The sequence below is a fragment of the Rhipicephalus microplus genome, chromosome X (genome assembly GCF_043290135.1).
Source record: "Rhipicephalus microplus isolate Deutch F79 chromosome X, USDA_Rmic, whole genome shotgun sequence".
Classification (NCBI taxonomy): domain Eukaryota; kingdom Metazoa; phylum Arthropoda; class Arachnida; order Ixodida; family Ixodidae; genus Rhipicephalus; species Rhipicephalus microplus.
The window spans coordinates 400,966,014-400,987,466 of NC_134710.1; the positions used below are offsets into that span (position 1 = coordinate 400,966,014).

General features: G+C 42.6%; 1 protein-coding gene across 1 annotated transcript in view; it reads left to right on the forward strand.

Annotated features, from left to right (window-relative positions):
* The window catches only part of LOC119161863 (protein tolkin), a 420,624-nt gene that overhangs the window by 362,144 nt on the left and 37,027 nt on the right, over window positions 1-21,453 (forward strand). The gene's annotated exons all lie outside the window — the stretch shown is intronic.

Below are 21,453 nucleotides of genomic sequence, written 5' to 3' on the forward strand. Positions count from 1 at the left end.
ACAGTAGCTATTGCTTCCGTTCTGGCAAGCCAGGCGTCAGGCACGAGCTCAACAATACTTAAAAACAAAACAAAAAAGCAAGCAAGAATGGTGTGTGAGCTTCCCCCATGTGAGCTCTTCCAGCTTATTTTTTGGGGCAACCTTCCGCCGTCATGGGTGAGTGAAACGTACTCAAGTGACCCCGCAAATGTCCAGTTGAGGGTCGGCATCTTTTTCTTGTATTTTAGATTTTCCAATTCAAATACCTTCAGAATGCGGGCCGTTATCACTGCCATTTTATCTGCATTAGTGTGTCTGTACTTCAGTCTACACAACCAACGAATAAAAAAAAACATGAGGGCTTTAATAGTGTTAGAGGGCCCCTTTAACGCGAACAAAACTGAAAGTAAACGGGGGTTCCTGCATTTCGCTCCCATATAAATGTGGTCGCCGTCGCTAAGACTTGAACGTAAGCCCTGCAGCTTAGCCGCGAATACCTTGCTGTGTGCTAAAACACCACTGCAAGCTTAAGGTGCAGTGTTGGTCCTTAAAGAAATTACTTTAGGAAAAAGAGCCTCTTAGGTGGCATTGCGAAACATGGCTTATTTGGCTATAAAATGGGGCAACATTCCCAAATATTTAGGAATTCCCATACTAACAGTTTGAGAGTAAGACACTTGTGTCATTTTGGGTTCAGATTTTTAGATGCGGAAGCATCTTATACTCGCGCCTTGTAGTGCGCCGTCCGCGCCGTCCGCACCGCTTCTCGAACATTCGACAGCTGACGCGCGCGCATGCGCCGTCGCGCCGTCGCCCACCATCTGTGCCGCGCGCGCTTCTCCTTCGAGAACATTCGACAGCTGACAGCGCATGCGCCGTCGCGCCGTCGCCATCTGTGCCGCGCGCGCGCTTCTCCTTCGAGAACATTCGACAGCTGACAGCGCATGCGCCATCGCGCTGTATATATACTCAAGGTCGGCGCTCGCTCGCTCAGTTGCCGCTCGTCCGTTGGTTTGTACGGCGCGTCGACGTCCGAAGTCGCCGTGAAATGAATGCCAACGAATCCACAAACAGAATGATCGACGTCCCTTCGACCAGCGCCGCCCTTTCGCATACGTGTGTACGTGTTCACTCATTTAACACCCCCTCCTACAACCACATTAACCAATTTAGCCATCGACCCAAGTAAGTCGCAAATTAACACCCCATTGCACAACCACGTTAACCAATTTAGCCATCGACCCAAGTAAGTCGCACTTTAACACCCCGTTAACCAATTATATGCTCCGCATCCTCCTCAGTGTTCCCCCGAGGGAAGCTGCGGGCAATTTTTTTTATCTACGCAGCATTTTCCCCTTTGAGGTTTCGTCACTTTTCGTGTCTCCTCCGCTCTACTTATCGAGGCAGTATAAATTTTTGTGTGTGTTTGACGATGTTGCTTTCGTTACCAGAACTGTGGTCGTATAGATCTCCTGCTATGCACGCCTTAACGTTGTCTTCCGAATGCCCCGTCCAAATTTTACACTATCTGCAATCGCGTCACTGGTAATACTAAAACTTGTGCAGACGGTCTCAAACATATTCGTCTGTAACAGGAATCGTACGTCTGCGTACAGCTAATCTTTAACGTGTTTATCAAGCGCCAAATTATGGCAAAATTACCCGTGACTTAAGCTAGACCTTAACGTGATCTCTGCGCGTCCCTTCGCTGATCCTCCTCGCTACATCAAATTTTTATTTGGGACTTCCAGGATTATTTATTAAAATAATAATGTTACGATGCTGCTACATACACCAAATAAGAGAACTATACTTTAGCCCTTAAAAGCAAGGTCGTAACATTACTACTGAAGTAAGAAAATCTATCGAGAAGAATGAAAACATCAGAAAAACACTTTTTCTTCTTTTTTTCTTGCATCTACAAACTATGTGTTGTTCGTCGCTACCTGCAGTTGTGGGAGGTTTAAAGCGCAGCATTTTCTTTCTATCAAGTCAGTGAGGGCCCAAGTTTTGAAGCACCCACGCGCGTCGAATTTTTTGTGCACGAAAAGATTCAAATTGTGATCGATCACTCTTTACACGCCCTCATAAGGGATTTCAGGTAGCCCGTGATGGTATTGCAGGAACTAAGATCGCCTAGTAGAATTCTGTACATGGACAGGTCTAGAAAACAAAGGTTTTAATCTGCTGATAACTTTAACCTAAACCGCCTATGGAATTTCTGAAACAAATGTAAACAAATGTACTAATTACTAAATATTCCTTCGATATACCCGCTCAATCAGACAGCGACCACGATAATTTTTTACCAGCGTTTTGGTTTCATCATAGATGCACCCTCGATTGGTAGCATCTAGCGCTTATCACGCTACGATACAATAGACAACGTCACATCTCGGCGCAGACACTTGGAATGCGTCACCTAGATATGCTTTGTATAGCCTCCTCTCTTCAGATAGAGAGAGTATCTGGTAGCTTCTCTTGGCACATCTGTACCGTTGTGAGATTTTCCTGAAAAGCGTTTTCAAAGCATGGGTTGTGTAACATCTGTAACTGCTTCTGACATACCATGACCAACATTGTGTCATTCCTAGCCTATCTATAAACTTGAAAATGTAACGAAATGGTTATATCACGACGTGTTGCCAAATCGTGGGAATATTTGTATAAGGTCACGAACCGCAAAAAGTGATGCATCGTATAGGCAATCTACTGTGTCGCTAAAGATGACGCAGAGAAACGTTTACAAACTGCACCGTATTGTGGGCTTTCTGAAACAATAATACTTTCCATTTATCATGCCACAACGGCGTGTGCACCTGATGTGTTTTGATGAAATGTATAAGAATACTGAATACAGCAGTGGTCTAATTAGATCAATAGCAAACATTTAGTGCTGGAAAGGTGAATAGAAGAAAAAAGAACTATGGAAGAACTTGTATGTTACTGAATATTCGCCGCTAGCGTCGACGTCATTGTGGCAGTCCGCATGAAGGCACGCGCATTAAGATACTAAGGCGCTGTGCGCACGGTACGCTGTGGAATTTAGGGAGATAATGCGAGATGGCGTGCCGTCGCCGAATGGAGAGTGGGGAGACAGTGAGTGCGCCCTGAGAAGGTGAGGGGGAGGTGAATGCGAGTGCGACAATCACCTTATGATAGACGCTCCACTCGATGGCTTGTATAGCCACCGAGTGTTGCACGCATATCCGGGTGGAATGAAATTCAGGTGAGGCTCGCATTTCGGTATATGTGTCATGAAGCTTCGACTTATTACTGCACTGTTAACTGAAACGGCCATGTATTTTATCTAAAGGTGGGCAAAATTGTTGGAGCTCACTCAGAATCACTGATGTAACATATATTTTACTCTTAAGGCTCTCTAGAACTTTGACTCACCAAACGTTCCATAAGACGGACTCACTCGGACCCACATTCGCGGAATATTTTTCAAGCAGACTCGTACTGGAACTCACCAAACTATTTGCACTTGGTCTCACTCAGACTCACGGACTCACGGCTTGATGTGAGTCTGAGTGAACCGACTCATGAGTCTGTTGGCGTAAAACTTGTTTTTTTTTTAATATGGGGTCGATGCATTTCAACACCAACAGCTGGCGTGATTGGTGCTCCACTTGGCGCTTTATGGTCTCATAAGTTCAAGTATGAGATAAGAATGGTTCCAATCCAGTAAGGAAACTTTTATTGAAACTGATAACTCACACGAGATATTCTTATAAAGAGTCGCGAGGAGTCTCCAAGAGTGGGGTTGGATTTAATGGCAACCCCCCCTTCCGTATCTGACGCCTCTGATCAAGAAATATCGAGTTGGCGTATGAACGCCCGTGCTTCGAAGTATGTGTGAGTACAAACGTGAGCCGACGTAAAGCTGCCAGTAATGCTGAAATTATTATTATTATTATTATTATTATTATTAATATTATTATTATTTGGTTTGAGTACATAGAAAACACGAAGACAGATGAAATAGGGAAGGAACAGGCTGACAACTGCTACCTATAGGGGCACAATGCCTGTCTGCTCCTTCGGAAAGGGGACGCATAGAGGAAATAAAGGAGGAAATAAGTAGAGACAAAAGAAACGTTCAAAAAGAGGAAAACACACACACGCAAAAAATAAATAGTCACATGATAAATTGCTCTTAACGTGACGCCAATTCCGTTTTTGTCAAGAAAGTAAAAATTGCTCTATAAGCCTGGTCACGCCTAGAAGCACATTCTCCTGGGAATAAGCGATCTTCAAGGGTTGTGTATCTAAGTCCAATCAGTCCATAATCTTTTTTTAGTAGTGCTCGCTGTACAACGAATGTAGGGTACTCTAAACAGGAGCCACACGACGAATATATGGGACTGTCAGCGCGTCCTTGGCGGTACAATCGTTCGCACACTAACCCAGAACCGACTCGTAGCTTGTATAACAAAGCTCTGTCAGGACCACTCAATCCACGACCACGAATGCCTGAAGGAAACGATGCGCTTGCGACATGCTGATCGGGATGCTGCTTTCAAAGATGTCGGTCAATCAGCAGACGAGCGTTGTCAAACCGGCATGCAATATCTTGGCACTCACACGCGTTGTGGGCACAAGTTGAAACGAGGCGATCGGCCTCTTCATTCCCAGAAATACCAACATGCGAAGGTATCCACTGCCGAATCGGCGACACCCCACGATTCATAAAATCTAAAGTTTCAAGTTTGTTAAGAAAGAATCGCCGAACACAATACATGTATGATGGTGCTACATTTTCAGAAGGAGGCCCAAAATTAAAAACGTTTTGTGGCAGATTTAACGATGCTGCTTGTAATTGGACCAATGAGTCTTTTCTCAACAATCTTCTAAGGGCAGCACGAGAAGTTGCGTGTACCACAACCTTCGATTCTTTTAATTCTTCGAGTACATATTTCAGAGCAACATCAATTGCAGCTAGTTCCGCAGTTCTTGAAGAGGGTGGATGTGGCATACGAAACACCCGTCGGATGTGACTAGAAGGGCAAAAAAAGCTGCTGAGCCACCTTGGCTGTCATTGTGTACAGATTTGTCGGTGAAAACTTAAAGGTGACCATCAAAATTTTCAAACAGGTGTGACTGGGCCAGTTCGACTGGGCCAGTTGAAATAGTGTCGAAACAGGCTGGTCAGACTTTTTGAGTATTCCGGGAATGGAAAGATAAATAGGGAAGATGCATTTGTTGGCTCATTTGCAATAATAAAAGAAGTAGAATCTGCATAACTTCGCCTAATTGTGGTAAACATTGCGGCCATTTTCCTAATGCGAGCTTGAGTTTTGACGAGTAAGCAGATGTCACACACTTTGGGAACGAGTATATCGAAAGTGGTGTCGGCCTGAAAAATCTTCCCCACTGCATGTGACCTCATGAAATCACGGGATGCGTTTCGCAAATTCCCTTTTCTCTGAATAAATGAGCGCAAGTAGTTTTAAAACACTTGCGGGGAGCACAAGCATTTCAGCAGTGTACAATAACGTTGCCGGTTGAGGGCTGGACACCACTATAATTTTCCGAAATTCATAGAATTTTTATGCGAACCTGATTTTTATGTACCTGTGAATTACGTTTTACGTTGTTGTATATTGATTTGATTTGTCGTGTAGTTGACATCAAAAGGCATCCCCGTGTTTTCTAGCTGTTTCCTGACTTTTAGGCTTAGATAAATATTTGTATGAGTACCGTAAAATTTTCATTTACTCTGTCAGCTGTCTAGCGTTTTTTCGTGAGTGGTTATAAGTAGAGGCCGAATTTTCAGGTACCAAAAAAAGTGTGTTTTAGGCGCCAAAAACAGGCAGGTAAAACACTATTTTAGGCCCTCAAAATCTTAATTAGAGGCGCAATAAATATAAAAAAAATGAAATATCCTGAAACAACGACGTCGGTGACTTGTATCTACGGCAAAAAGCAAAAAAAAATTTATTTTTTAAGATAGCAGAATTGTACTGACGATTGAATATAGGCATGCATTTCCCGCGCGATTCACAGTATGTGGTCTTTCGTTTTGTTGTCTCGCATTGTGTGTCAAGTGTCTACCATTCAATTAACACTCTCCTGGGTCTCTTTTGTTTTGTTGTGGCTGGGAAGGGCAGCGCAGGATCAAATAACCAGGCCACTGATACCCCAGAAGAGAGCTAGGCATGCTAGGTCTAATTGCGTTGGACCCATTTTTTCTCTATTGGTGAACACCTTAAAGGGCCCCTCACTTGGCCTGGGCATTTTGAGCCGACAAGCGTAATGGTGCACTGGGCACTTAGGATCATTTTTGTTACACATCGCAGAAAAACGCTCAATTTCGAATGAATGCCACTCGCCCTTCTCGTGGGCGTGCGTCCCAAGATCTAAAGAGTGACGTACAGGAAGAAATGGTCCTGTTTTACCTCGCTCCTTTACGTTGACATCGGTGGGATGACGTCACTCGCATACCGTACGCTCTTCATCAGAACTTCGTTAAATGATAGCTATAATTAGAAAAACAGACGAAAAAGGTGCCGTCTTCTGATTATATCCTGCATTTTAAATGATACCTCATTAAGATCGTTGAACGTGTCATTACTTGGCATGTAGAGTATGGGTCTTCTGTTGAGTAGCAGGAATAAGGAGTACTTTGGTTTGGACTAGCTGCTTCTTATCATTTTGAAAGGGAAGTGCAAAGCCAAAGAAAAAATAAACACAGCGCTTTTTGTCTCTATGTCTTTTTTTTCCCTGTGACTTCGCACTGCCCTTTCAAAATCAGCATAATGACTGAAAGCCGAGAAAAATAATAAACCACGCAAACAGAATCTCAGCTTGTTATTATTTTTTGTTTTGCACAGCCTCGAGATGCTGCCCCGGTGGAACAGTCGCTTTAGGTTGCTCCTCTGCTGATCCAAATGCCGCGCGTTTGATTGTGGCCGCAGCGGTCACATCTAGATTGAGGCGAAATGTAGATGCCCATGTACTGCGTGATTTCAGTGCGCGCGAAAGAACACCAGATGCTCAAAATTTGCGGAGACCTCCACTACGGCATCCCTCATATTCATATCATGTTATTTTTTAGTGAAACCTCGCATACTACCACCACCACTACTACTACTACTACTACTACTAGTACTACTACTACTACTACTACGACTACTACTTTTACTACTACTACTACGACTACTACTACTACTACGACTACTACTACTACTACTGCTACTCTATTTCACTTGCGTTCGTCTTCTGGTCGTTCCTGCATCGCTTAACTGTGTTTGGTGCGTCATCTCTGACGGCAGTTTCAGCAGAGTTAAGTGGTCTATCATGGTCACAATACATGATCCTTGCCATCTTCTCCTAAAGTACACGCACTGACTGATCCATCTTACAGAAACTGGTAATACAAAACAGAGAGCGCCGAATCGACACAACATCGATGGCGTACACGTACGAGTAGGCTGGGGCACGTCGTGCGCGCGTGACCTTGATTCCGCATGTTGTTCTTGGTGCGTATCCGTCATGGGATTCTCCAGCCCTGATACCGAAGAAATCAGGGAAGGAATACGACTCACGATGGTCACGTGTGACGAGAGGCAAGGGATACAAGCTTGCTTCCTCGCATCATGCTTTGGTGGCTCGTAGAGAACCAATTTGAAAAATCAGTATGGCAGAATGTTATTCATTGGGTACGCAGGAACTTCTAGTGTCTAACTACAACTTATTATGTCACCTAGAGACGGACTTCTAAAAAGTAAAATACAAACAAAACAAAATATGCGTGCACATCATTTTTTTTACCCGAAGGCACTGCAGCAGATGGGTTACAATATCAAAGAAATCACGCCTTCATTGGTACAACATACTTTGTTCTCTTTATAAGCCATTTTGTTCTGTCATGGAACAAACAAAAAATGAATTGTAAGAAATAATATATCTGATATGACATTCTGAAATTTTAATTACGACTGCGCGAACAGGACTGTATAGGCGAATTTGAGATTTGGTTTATTTCACCATAATCAATACATAATAATATACACAGTTTGATAAAAAGTCGAATGGAAAAGTGGAAAGTATCATACATGGGGAAGATAGCAGGGTAAAAGCTGCAATATCTGCAGCTGGACAAGCCCCGCCTTTCCGACACAATGGCAGCAACGTGCGGTACAGAGACAAGTTTACTTAAGGTAAAACATTTCAACTCGCACAGCAAGAATCATTACAAACATTCAAGAAACATTTTTATTGGAAAACTAAATATTTAATGAAACCATACTTAAATAGAATTTTCAGGCATTACTCCTAGAGTGTCGATTCTTAATTTGAACTTATTTATACACAGTGAGCTGCTCACACAATGTTTTTGAAGTGATAAGAACTCTGCCATAGCTCAGGGAAGCCTTATACATACCATTAGCATCATAAGCAATGAATGAATCTTTCCAGATGTGTTACTTTCTCATACAGTTAAACCCCTTTGTAAGAGACACTGATTTAAGAGACAAATTCGTAAAAGAGACACAACTGTGCCTAGATTGAAATAGGTGATGATAAAAGAATGCATACGTGATACCCTGTTGGTAAGAGACACCTCATATAAAAGGCAATAATTGTTGCCCTGTGCATGTCTCTTAAAAATGTGTTCAACTGTATGTCCCAGAGAAAGTGGTGTAGCAAGGTTGGAACACTTTTGCCCAAACTTCATTAGCAGCGCATATGAACCTTTCTCATTCCGTGTTCTTTTTTCGCACATGCAGTCAATGGCTGATTTTTCTGACATTCTTGAAAATTGGAACGCTTTGGTGCTTTTGCCGCAAGCCTCATATAGAGTAAAAAAATTGTCAATTTTAAGGACTCATTTTTTTGTTAGACACAATAATAATGAGAACAAAAGAATAATGCCGAGGAAAATATATGGGTGGTTAGGGGTAAATGTAATGTAAATGTGAAGGAAGAAAAGTGGATGCAAAAATGACTTGCCGTGGGCAGGGACCGAATCTGCAACCATCGAATAATGCGTCCGATACTACTAAGCTATGGTGGCACTCATAGCAGTCAGCACCGTCGCGGCTACTGGCAGCGCTGACACTCTCATGTTTCAAAGCACATAGTTGTGCCATAAGGTGTCTTACGCATATGGCATGCTTTTTGCTTCAGAAGAAGTGGAAACAACTTAGACTATAGTAGCAGAATTTTACTTTCAATAGAATGCAATTATTGACCTGCAAAATATGTTAAATGTAACAATTTACTATACTTATAGCACATAAAGTGGTATAACGAGCTTTTCAACTTAAAAAATTATGTATGGGTGTGAGAGTATTATGTTTATTTACCATGGAAGCAGAGTTCCAAAACAGTCTGGATTTCTCTAGCGTTTTCATGGTTGAACACTTCTTTTCTGCAGTGAAACCAGCTTTACAGAAGCTTACATATATACTAATTACACTTATTTGTTCATTTTGAGACATTTTCAGTCATTTAAATTAGAATCGAAGCATTTGAATATTTGCACTAACTTAGTCATTTATTAACTTAGTCACAGTGGGCGCCATAAAATTGGTCACTGCTAAGTCTTAGAAAGCTTGTATTTGGTAGAAACTGCGCAATGCGTGTTAGCTTGCACGGTTTAGAACAGGCCTGAGTCTAAATGTAAAGAAAGGTCGCCTGCTGAATCAGCGCGAGTATGAAGCCTGTCCTTGTGTCTCGCGGTCCCTAAACGTTTCACGCTGACTGTACATATGCGTCTCTCTCGACTTCTTTTGTGCGGCGGTGATAACAGTGCTCATGGTGCTTGGCTGCTGACCCGAAGGTCGGGGGTTCGACCCCGGCAGGGGTATTGGAATTTTGGTGGAGGCGAAATTCTCAAGGCCTGTGTACTGTACGATGTCCGTGTTCGTTGAGGAATACCAGATGGTGGGAATTTCCGGAGCTCTCTCCTACGCCGTCTCTCATAATCATATGGTTGTTTTTGGACGTGAAACCCTAAATTATCATTTTGATTAAGTTATTCACAATAGTCTACCCGGAAATGAAAGCACGCGTTGAGGTGCGCCCGAATTTCGCATCAGGGAGTATTCTAATCGTCGATAATCTTTCTTAGAGAATGGTATATCTTTTTTCTTGGCATGAACGCTGCGAAATTTTTGGGCATAGACTTTCCATTCAGAGCTTGCTGCTTGTCGTAATGCTTTTTCCAAGGTCGATGCATGCAGCTTCTTTCTCTGCCCTCCTCGCGGCTTCCCCGAACGAGTCTGTCTTTTTACATTTTTCCCCCCTGCCTTATCAGAGTGTGTAAGTCGTGCGCCCTCTGCTGCTGAAACATCTTCCACAGGAAACCCCTTTGTTCGGCTTGTTTGCCAGCTAGCTATAGCTGGAAAATAAGGAGCCGTTTGTGCGTGCGTTTAAATATAGTCTTTCTACCAAATTTTTGTGCTTATACTGCCAGCCGTTTCGTTTCGGTGTTGCGTAGATTTTCTTGTATTTTTTTCCCCTATTCCCGCCCCTCGGTCCGGGTCGAGGCGTAATAATAAGCCGGTATAATGCGGCCTGGATGCGGCGATGGCGTAGTGGTTAGAGCATCCGCCTCGCATGCAAGAGGTCCGTGGTTCAAATCCCGGTACCGCGCAGTTCCCAACCGGATTAAAAAAAATCCGCGGGTTGTTGGAACTGCATTAAGAGGCCTGGGGTGCGGCCTCACCGGCAAATACCGCCGAGAACGCACTCCCTCACCAGAGAAGGATTGGCCACCCTGGTGCAGTATCTGGCCACTACCTCCCCCATGGATACGCCAAATAACTCACGGCCCTCAGTCCCCAGCAGCTGCGAAGCAACTGACCACGGCGGCGGTCAGATCTACAACGCAGCAAAGGGTGCTAAAAATCTCTGGATCCGGACAGGCCGCCATTGGAACCTGAACTTGGCAACGTTTAATGCTAGAACCTTATCAAGTGAGGGAAGTCTAGCTGTACTATTCGAGGAGCTAGAGGGTGTTAAATGGGATATAATAGGGCTCAGTGAGGTTAGGAGGACAGATGAGGCCTATAAGGTGATACAGAATGGGCACGTCCTTTGCTACAGGGGCTTGGCAGACAAAAGAGAACTGGGAGTGGGGTTCCTAATTCACAGAAACATAGCTGGCACCATAGAGGAATACTATAGCATTAATGAAAGGGTGGTAGGTATCGTAATTAAACTGAATAAAAGATAGAAGATGAAGGTAGTACAGGCTTACGCGCCTACATCCAGCCATGATGACGCTTCAGTTGAAAGCTTCTATGAAGACGTGGAATCGGCAATGAGTAAGGTAAAAACACAGTATACTATAGTGATGGGCGACTTAAATGCAAAGGTAGGGAAGAAGCAGGCTGGAGACCAGGCAGTAGGAGATTATGGCATCGGTACTAGAAACGCCAGAGGAGAGCTACTAGTAGAATTCGCAGAACGCAATAATTTACGGATTTTGAATACCTTCCACCGAAAACGAGAAAACCGCAAGCGGACATGGAGGAGCCCTAATGGCGAAAATAAGAACGAAATAGACTTTATAATGAGTGCACACCCTGGAATCGTGCAGGATGTGGAAGTGATTGGCAAGGTACGATGCTGTGACCATAGAATGGTACGGTCTCGAATTCGCCTAGACTTGAAGAAGGAACGACAGAAACTGATACGCAAGAAGCCAATCAATCAGCTAACACGGAGAGGGAAAGTACAGGAATTCAGAGTGTCGCTGCAGAACAGGTACTCTGCTCTTAGTGAGGAAACCAACCTTAGTGTAGATACAATGAATGATAATCTGACGAGTATCATTACGGAGTGTGCAGTGGAAGTTGGAGGCAGGATAGTTAGACAGGACACTGGCAAGCTTTCCCAGGAAACGTAGAACCTAATTAAGAAGCGTCAAATCATGAAAGTGTCAAGTACGACAGACAAAATAGAACTGGCAGAGCTTTCGAAGTTGATTAATAGACGTAAGGTATGCGATGTAAGAAGGTATAACATGGAGAGAATTGAACACGCTCTGAAAAACGGAGGTAGTGTTAAAGCATTGAAGAGGAAACTTGGGATAGGCAAAAGTCGGATGTATGCACTAAGGGACAAAGAAGGCAAAATAATTACCAATATGGATAGGATAGTTAAAATAGCGGAGGAGTTTTACAGAGATCTGTACAGTAGCCAAGACAACCACGACCTTAATACTATAAGAACTAGCAGTAACCCAGATTACACCCCGCCAGTAATGATAGAAGTCAGAAAAGCTTTGGAGAGCATCCAAAGGGGCAGAGCTGCTGGTGAGGATCAGGTAACATCAGATCTGCTGAAAGATGGAGGACTGATTGTGTTAGAAAACTAGCCACCCTGTTTACGAGGTGTCTCCTGACGGGAAGAGTACCAGAGTCTTGGAAGAACGCTAACATCATCTTAATACATAAGAAAGGAGATGACAAGGACTTGAAGAATTACAGGCCGATCAGCTTGCTCTCTGTAGTATGCAAGCTATTTACAAAGGTAATTGCTAACAGAGTAAAGAAAACATTAGAATTCAATAAACCAAAGGAACAAGCAGGATTTCGAACAGGCTACTCAACAATTGACCACATTCATATTATCAATCGGGTAACAGAGAAATGCTCAGACTATAACCAACCCCTATACATAGCCTTCATAGATTACGAGAAGGCGTTTGATTCAGTAGAAATATCAGTCGTCATGCAAACACTGCGGAATCAGGGCGTAGATGAAGTATATATAAACATTCTGGAAGAAATCTACAGGGGATCAACTGCTACCATAGTGCTTTATAAAGAAAGCAACAGAATACCAATCAAGAAGGGTGTAAGGCAGGGGGACACAATTTCCCCAATGCTATTTACCGCGTGCTTACAGGAGGTTTTCAGAAGCCTAGAATGGGAACAGTTAGGGATAAGAGTCAATGGAGAATACCTTAGTAACCTGCGCTTCGCCGATGACATTGCATTGCTGAGTAACTCGGGGGACGAATTGCAACTCATGATTACGGAGTTAGACAAGGAGAGCAGAAAGGTGGGTCTTAAAATTAATCTGCAGAAAACGAAAGTAATGTACAACAACCTCGGCAAGGAGCAGCGATTCGAGATAGGTAATAGTGCACTTGAAGTAGTAAAAGACTATGTCTACTTAGGGCAGGTAATAACCGCAGAGCCGAACCACGAGATTGAAGTAACTAGAAGAATAAGAATGGGGTGGAGCACATTTGGCAAGCACTCTCAAATTATGACAGGTAGATTGCCACTATCCCTCAAGAGGAAGGTATATAACAGCTGTATCTTGCCGGTACTTAGCTACGGAGCAGAAACCTGGAGACTTACAAAGAGGGTTTAGCCTAAATTGAGGACGACGCAGCGAGCAATGGAAAGAAAAATGGTAGGTGTAACCTTAAGAGACAAGAAGAGAGCAGAGTAGATTAGGGAACAAACGGGGGTTAAGGATATCATAGCTGAAATCAAGAAGAAATGGACATGGGCAGGGCATGTAGCGCGTAGACAGGATAACCGCTGGTCATTAAGGGTAACTGACTGGATTCCCAGAGAAGGGAAGCGGGTTAGGGGGAGACAGAAGGTTAGGTGGGCAGATGAGATGAAGAAGTTTGCGGGTATAAATTGGCAGCAGCAAGCACAGGACCGGGTTAACTGGCGGAACATGGGAGCGGCCTTTGTCCTGCAGTGGACGTAGTCAGGCTGATGATGATGATACACTGGGTAGGCAAACTTGTAGTAGCTGTGACCCATAGTTTGCACGAGGCCGTGGAATGTACCAGTAGGCAGTGTGTCTCGTTTACAGTTAAATTGGCGAATGTATGTGGCCACTTTTACGGATTAGTTATGATCTGAATGTTCTTAAGAAACAGTATTCATAGAGAAATTGAATTTTTAAGATCTTCACTCTTGCGAAAGAATCAGACGAATGTGCGTTGTAATAAATATTTGAAATGGCACGTATTGCGTTTTTTGTGATATTATCAAGTTATGTAATAATTTTTGTCCCGGTTTCCCAAACTAAATGACAATAGCGTAAGTGGGGATTAAATGGGGCATGATATATATTTTTCCTGTTCTGGTAATATGCGTTGACATTTTCCAAGAATTCCCACTACTCTACAAAGTTTCTCTTTATGTAATCGGTGTGATGCTCGCAATATATATGTTCGTTAAACACAACTTTTAGCGTCTTTGTAGAGGGGGAGAATTCTGTTTTCACATTATTTAATAGAATGAATTAAATATTGGACATGGTGTAGATTTTGCCGTGAAGATAACAGCTTTAGTTTTAGAACAGTTTATACATAAGGAGTTTTTTACTGTCTAAGTGTAAAGCTTGCCTATTGTATCATTTGCCAATGATATGATATTTTCAATGTTCATTCCAGAATAAAAACTCGTATCATCTGCATAAATAACATACTCTATTGATGTGTTTATTCTTGTCATATCATTCATAAAAATAATAAACAAAAGTGGGCCGAGTATACTATCCTGTTGTACGCCATGTCTTATTTTTGCTAGCGGGGATAATTTCTTCATTATTGAGGCACACTGGTGTCGGTCAGTCAAATAACTTTCAATCAAATTTGAGGCGACACCGCGAACGTCATAGCACCTAAACGTTTGCAGGATAGTTGCATGATTTATATCATCGAATGCCTTGGAGAAGTCTATAAAGACACCTAACATTAATCTTTTCGCTTCTATAATTTTTAATACTAATTGCTTTTGATGAAGCAGCACACTTTGGGTTGAGAGGCCAGGCTTGAAACCAAATTGAGGTGGTGCTATATTCTGATGTACATCAAAAAACCTTGACAACCTAATAAAAATAATCTTTTCTAGACCCATTGAGAACTTCGACAATATAAAAATTGGCCTGAAGTTTCCTAAAATATTTCTTCTACCCTCTTATATATTACTGTTACTTTGGCAGTTTTCTTGCGGTGAGGAAAAGTGCCGGTACTCAAAGGAAGATTATATATGTACTTTAAGTAGGGACTGAGGAGATAGAAAACAAACATATTTGGTTGTAGTTTTAGGCCATCGATGTCCTGATTCTTACTTACTTTAAAGCGTTTAAATATACTTATTACCTTATGTTCATCTGTCGTGGTGTTAAACAGAGAATTCATAGTAGAATGGGGCAGGTAATTCAGAGTTTCAGCATTGTATAGGCTATGTACTAGCGTAGTAAAATGCTCATTAAATTTGTTTGCCAATGCTGCTCCTCTGTACACACTACCGCATATAGTAAGCTCATCAATGCTGTTTTCGGATTGCCTTGTACATATCACCGCGTTTATTCTGTTACACATCTCCTTCGCCTTTATCACGCCGTCAAACATAGTAAAATAGTGTTTGCGTTTGGATTGTCTCTGAAGCTTTGTTAAATTATTTCGGTATGCTTTAAAAGCCCTGAGAGCAGCTGGATCACGCCCTGAAAGAAATACATTATAAAGCCTATTTTTTGTTATTTTAAGGATGTAGCTCGTCATCTATGGTTTACGCGATCGTTTAGGTTTTTTAAGGTTTTGTATGGGAAGTGTTTTTTGTGTACTGAGCCTAATATCTCTATGAAAGAGTCATATGCTAAGTCGGGTGAAGAAGATGACAAAACATCCTCCCAATTTAAGGAGCTAATTTTATCCCGGAACTACAAAAGTTAACTTGAATTTATTTGGTGAAATTTTTTTGATGAAGTACTGGGCTTTTGTTTTAGGTGTCTAATCAAAGCAAGATATCTGGGTTGATGGTCACTAACTGCTGTATTAAGAAACCCGGAATATATCTCTTCAGTTGGAGCGTTTGATAAAAACAAATCCATGAAAGTTGCGCTGGTCGGCGTAGTTCTGGTAGGAACTGAAATTTTATTAGAAATAAAATTTGAATCTAGGAGAGCCAGTAGGTCTGAGCGTTTTGTCGTGTTCTGTAACATATCTATGTTTAAGTCACCGTCCATAACTAATGTGTTTTGTTCGTTGTTGATAGATGTCAATAAGTTCACTAGATACTGATGAAATGGCTAATGCTTCCTTCTGGTGGGCTGTATACTGCATAGAACACAAAAGTTTCACATTTTAATGACATTATTTCAATATCATTAGAAGACAAAGACCAAACAGTCATTCATTGGCAAGTGATATTGTTGTTAACATAAATGCACACACCACCACCTCTTCGTTATTCTCTATCCAGGTTAACAAGGTTGTAGCCCTCTATATTAATGATATCTACGTCATTTCAGTAGCATGTTTCTGTAAACATGATAATCGAAAACTTGAAACAAAATCCTTCAATGAATGTAATTAAGTCGCCTTTCTTAGATCATGCTGATTGAACACTAATGTGGAGAAACGTTAAAGGCCAATTGCAGTGGTCAGCCATTCATTATCGAATGCGAGTTTTACCATATAGTGCATGACATAGGAGCTTTAACCGCAGTTTATTTCGACGCGATGATGGCAATTCCCATCTTAGTTCTTTGTTCATAATGTTACAGCTATCATTTTTGAGTAATGGCCTAGGACAAACCTTGATGCCCTGTTCTGTATTTTTTTTATGTTTGTCACTTTAAGACATATGACAAGGGATCTCATACGAAACAAGCAAGTCCAAGCATATGGTGAATGTATGCTTAATACACCGCTGATTGTGAACATGCCGGCACCTGTCTCAGGCTTCGCTGTATAAAGTATAACAATTTGATGACCTTCGCCACCACTGAATCAACAGGAGCATTCCATGAATGGTCCTCCATGGTTTTTTATTCGTTCTCCAGCTACCCGCGGCTGCCCAGAAAAACCTGCTCTTCTTTCCCAACTACAACACCCAGGTTTTCAGGGGGGTTCTTCAGTTACTTCAGAGCACTGGACAGCTATTTGCAGCATGTGGTCGCCACATCCTTGTCCATGGACGTCACTTTTATTTTCTCACCCCATCTTTAATTCTCTCTCCTCCTTCCCCTGCAGACGCTGAGACATGCTTTCACTTAGGGCTGCAGAAAGAGCGTCTTTTTCACTCCTCATTCTCCTCCTCCAATCGTTCGAAGCATGTCAGCTTTGTCTTCGTTGAACCTTATAGTGTTTAGAAGTATCAGTGTTGTCTTTTTTACATGAATAACGGCTTCACACCATGCTCGAAAACGAAATTTGGGCTCGGATAGTGCTTATATATGCGTGCATTCAGAAAATAGGTATTTATAGGCACTTATAGATATTTAGTCACAAACATCCAAAAGAGGCATTTATCGACACTATAAAAACAACATAAAAGCCCTTTCTAAGTGCAATTCATGCTCATATGTCAAAATGACACAATAGGAACGCAAGGAAAAAACTAGGCATTCGCCTATAACCCGGTCTTTAGTTATAAGCAAACGTTCGCGAGATTAGACAGTCGCCTGTGTTCTCTCATCTGCTGAACCATGTTAATTATCTGAAAATGACACACAACCACCCAGGAAAGGCTATACACGGCAACCAGAATTAATGAGACCACATCCAGGCTAGCCATGCCAGGCCGAATTTCACCGCCTTTATTTCTTCATCTCAAAAACCGTGTTCACTGCGAGCTAGTACGAGCAACATAAAACAAGTAAAGTAAATGTACGCACAAACATCGAGTAAGCGTAGGAAATAATTTTTCGCACTGCGCTTTACCGTCCTACATTGTATACACGTCGCCAACATCTTCACTGTGGAATAGCGTATAATCAGTGTTGGTTACGCGAAATTGTTTCTCGTCCAATTCCGCTGGTGTCAACGTTTTGCAATGAAGGAATGAATACTGTTTACATCGCGCGTTTCTGCTTCGACAACGTCAAACCCATACGCTGGAAGCGGCGGGCAATGATATATTGTGAAGGCAGGCATTGGAGACCGGGCAAGGAGGCCTTAACACGTATATTTTCGGCTTCTCGTCTCTCCATATAATATTATCATTTTTCTCTTGTAACTTTTTGGTACAGTTTACTTTCAGGCAGCAATATTGACAACAAGAAGATGAACGCGGAGTAGAGATTAATAAAAGCGCACTCGAGAATACAGCGCAAAAAAAAAAACAGAAATGAATGTTTAATGATCCGCTTAGAGAAAAACTTGCTTCTTTATTTTTTTTCTGGCTGTTCTGTCTTGCTCTCTCGTAATTGAAAAATTCGTCAGTTGCCGTGGAATCAGGCGCTCGACGCGTTACTGTGCTTCTGCTATTGGAGTCTCTTTCGTGCACTTCACCAAACAACGCCTCTGGAGCAGACAACGCAATCTGCACTGGCTCCGAAAAACACCATTCTTATTAGGTTTTTTTTTATGTGTGTTTCGCAGCGGTCACTTCGAGGTCTCAGAAAGCTAAGGGTACGTACGGTGTTCTTTCGGTGTTTCTATATTTTACTCTCTGGTTATATTCTCGCGTACAAATCGCATTCTGCCTCCGTGTGAACGCCAAGCGCTTGCTCCAGCCTCGAGAGGACCAGCGCTACGCTGCGGCATTCATTATCCCCAGCCCTCCCACACTCTCTTTTCTATACCTTGAGACGGAAGAGAGGTAAAAAAAAACAAAGAACAGGCGTGATTATCGACTGCCCTGTTTACACGCGGTGACGATTTTGTGCTTGTGACAGCGGTGAGAAATATAAAAAGAAAGAAAGAAACGGCAAGCATGATGAGACCACGCCATTTTTTTTGCGTTTAACTGAAGTCTCATTCATCGTTTTTAAAGACGATAGTCTTTCTTGGGGACCTTCTACGCAAACATTTTGGTTTGTCTGTCTGCACGTTTGTTTGTCCAACCTTAACGGTACCCCAACGGCACCAAAGTGACCAAACGATACTCAAAACGGCCGACCCCATCCGCAGCGCCCACCAATATTGTTCAATGTTCAGCAGTCATACTTGTGCGATTTTTGTCAATTAAAAAGCAATAATTGCGCATATGTGGGGAACAATAAAAACACGTCAATATTATGTACGAGTATGTTTTACTGGAAAAGGCATACATAGGTAATTTTAATGATCGTAGCCTTTATAACGCTGCGCGGGCCATGCAACACTTGCACGAAACGGCAAGTGTTTCCAACGCTTTGCTTACACGACACGGTGGTGGAACCTACCCGTTGCCCTGCGTTCTGCACCTTATTACCTCAGAAACGGGTGCGCATGGCACGGGCCCCATTTTTCAGCATAACTGCCAGATAGCGCTCATGTCTCACGTGTGACGTGACTTGATGCACTCGTTCACCTCCGCTGCATGCTCGAAGCACTCTAAGGCAGCGACTACGGAATACCAATCACCAATTTTCTTGCGCAGAACATCAAATAAACGTTTTGGTCGCTCTCTCCAGACGCAAGACTATTGTCTTTCAATGACATTTGCGGTGTAACATGCAGATACGGGTCCAATTTTTTTATATCTTTTTCAGGTTCAGTCAAATTAGTTTATGAATGGCCACTTTGTTCGACGCTTTGTTCGCTCGACCGTCGCCATCTGACAAACTGGTTGTCGTCGTTCCCCAGCCTCCCCCCACCCCTGATCATTGAATTTAGCTCTTCGTAAAAAGTCTTGGTCGTTGCCGCGTTGCACCGAAGTAACATAATCCTTGAAAAAACCTTATAACGCTTTTACCGGGTCCGGCGAAAGAGGTGAAGAAAACTAAGGATGGAGAAACGTGCATGTGAACACTGACGTAGTGCGCATACAGTTTATTATTATTATTATTATTATTCGTACTACTGTTAGTAGTAGCAAAGCCAGCGCATAGCGTAGAATAATAAATAGGAAGCGCTAAAAACGGACTCTAAGTTTGAGAATATACAAAAATTTAGATAACATTTACCATATGACAGGAAAGTAGCGGCCACCAAAATAACATACAACAGGTATAAGAGAATATATATATATATATATATATATATATATATATATATATATATATATATATATATATATATATATATATATATATATATAGAGAGAGAGAGAGAGAGAGAGAGAGAGAAAAGACAGAGAGAGAGAGCGCGTCGAGCGCATTATTCGAAGGTCGCAGGTTCGGATCCTGCCCACGGCAAGTTATCTTTTGACCCACTTTTCTTTCTTCTCATTTACAATACAATTGGCCTAATAACTTCCCCTATACCTTCCTTGGCATTATTGTCCATTATATCTCATTAATACTGTGTAAAACACGAAAAACGAGCCCTAAAGTATACACTTGTTTCCCATATATACATATATATATATATATATATGGGTGTGTGTGTGTTACTGTGTGTGTGTGTTAAAATAAACTTCATCAAAGTGCTTTCTAATGCAGGACGAACTCTGTAACATCCATTAATGAAACCAGTGGCTCTAACTGCTAAGCCACAGGCGCACACCTCATCAGGCGAAACGAAGCAACTTGAAATGAGAAAAAAAAACAACCTTTAAATGGGTACTTCAGATGAACGCTCTTAATTCGACGTAGACTGTTCAAATACCATTGCGAAAACCTCCCCGTGCTCTTTTTTCGTGCCGAGAGAATGTCCGCGTTCACATACGCCTACAGTTAACGCATGCAGTCCAATTGATAAAGCTCGCATGTGCCATCCCCACATTTAACTATTTGGAAGACTGCGTCATCAGTGCTGGCTCTGTTAAGTCAAGACAGGGCCAGCAGCGTGGCACCCAGTTAAAGTACTGAGCACAATCGTAAACGCGGAAGCTCGTCGCGAGAGATCTCGCCAAGAACCAGACAATAGGTGGTATCACAAATCTGTGCGTCCGTGTCGGTGATTTCAGCCGCGACGACCACCGGACGCAGCAAAGAACAACGAAGCAGCACTGCGAGGCAGCAGCGCTTTAAGGGCACATTACGCCACTTGGTTACGTTGATTGATTGATATGTCGGATTTTAAGTCCCAAAACCATCATAAGATTATGAGAGACACCGTAGTGGAGGGCTCCATAAATTGCGACGACCTGGGGTTCTTTAACGTGCGCCCAAATCTGAGCACATGGGCCTACAGCATTTCCGCCTCCAACGGAAATGCAGCCGCCACTGACGGGATTTGATGCCGCCACCGGCGGGTAGGCAGCCGAGTACCTTAGCCACTAGACCACCGCGGCGGGGCCACTTGCTTACGTTCCGGCTGGCTTTCTAATACTCTGCGCGGAAGAACCACACGAGTATACTCACTGGTATCAATTTATTGATTTAGTTAGTTAAAATAAAATAGGCTGAATGTCCATGTGATGAGTTTTGACATTAAAGGTGGACTGATACATAGCATTAAATGTGTATGTCCTCGATCGCTGCTTTGAAGTCGATGATGTTGAAAGGTTTCACATCGTAAGTAGGAAGGCATCCCGCTGTCAGAGAGACATTTAGCCACTTCGATCGAAGCCACTTGGCTACCTGGCACCCAGTGGTAAGTGATAGGTCGAGTGCACTTAGAGTGAATTGTGTTCGCAAGTAAAGATCATGTACATGCGCGCG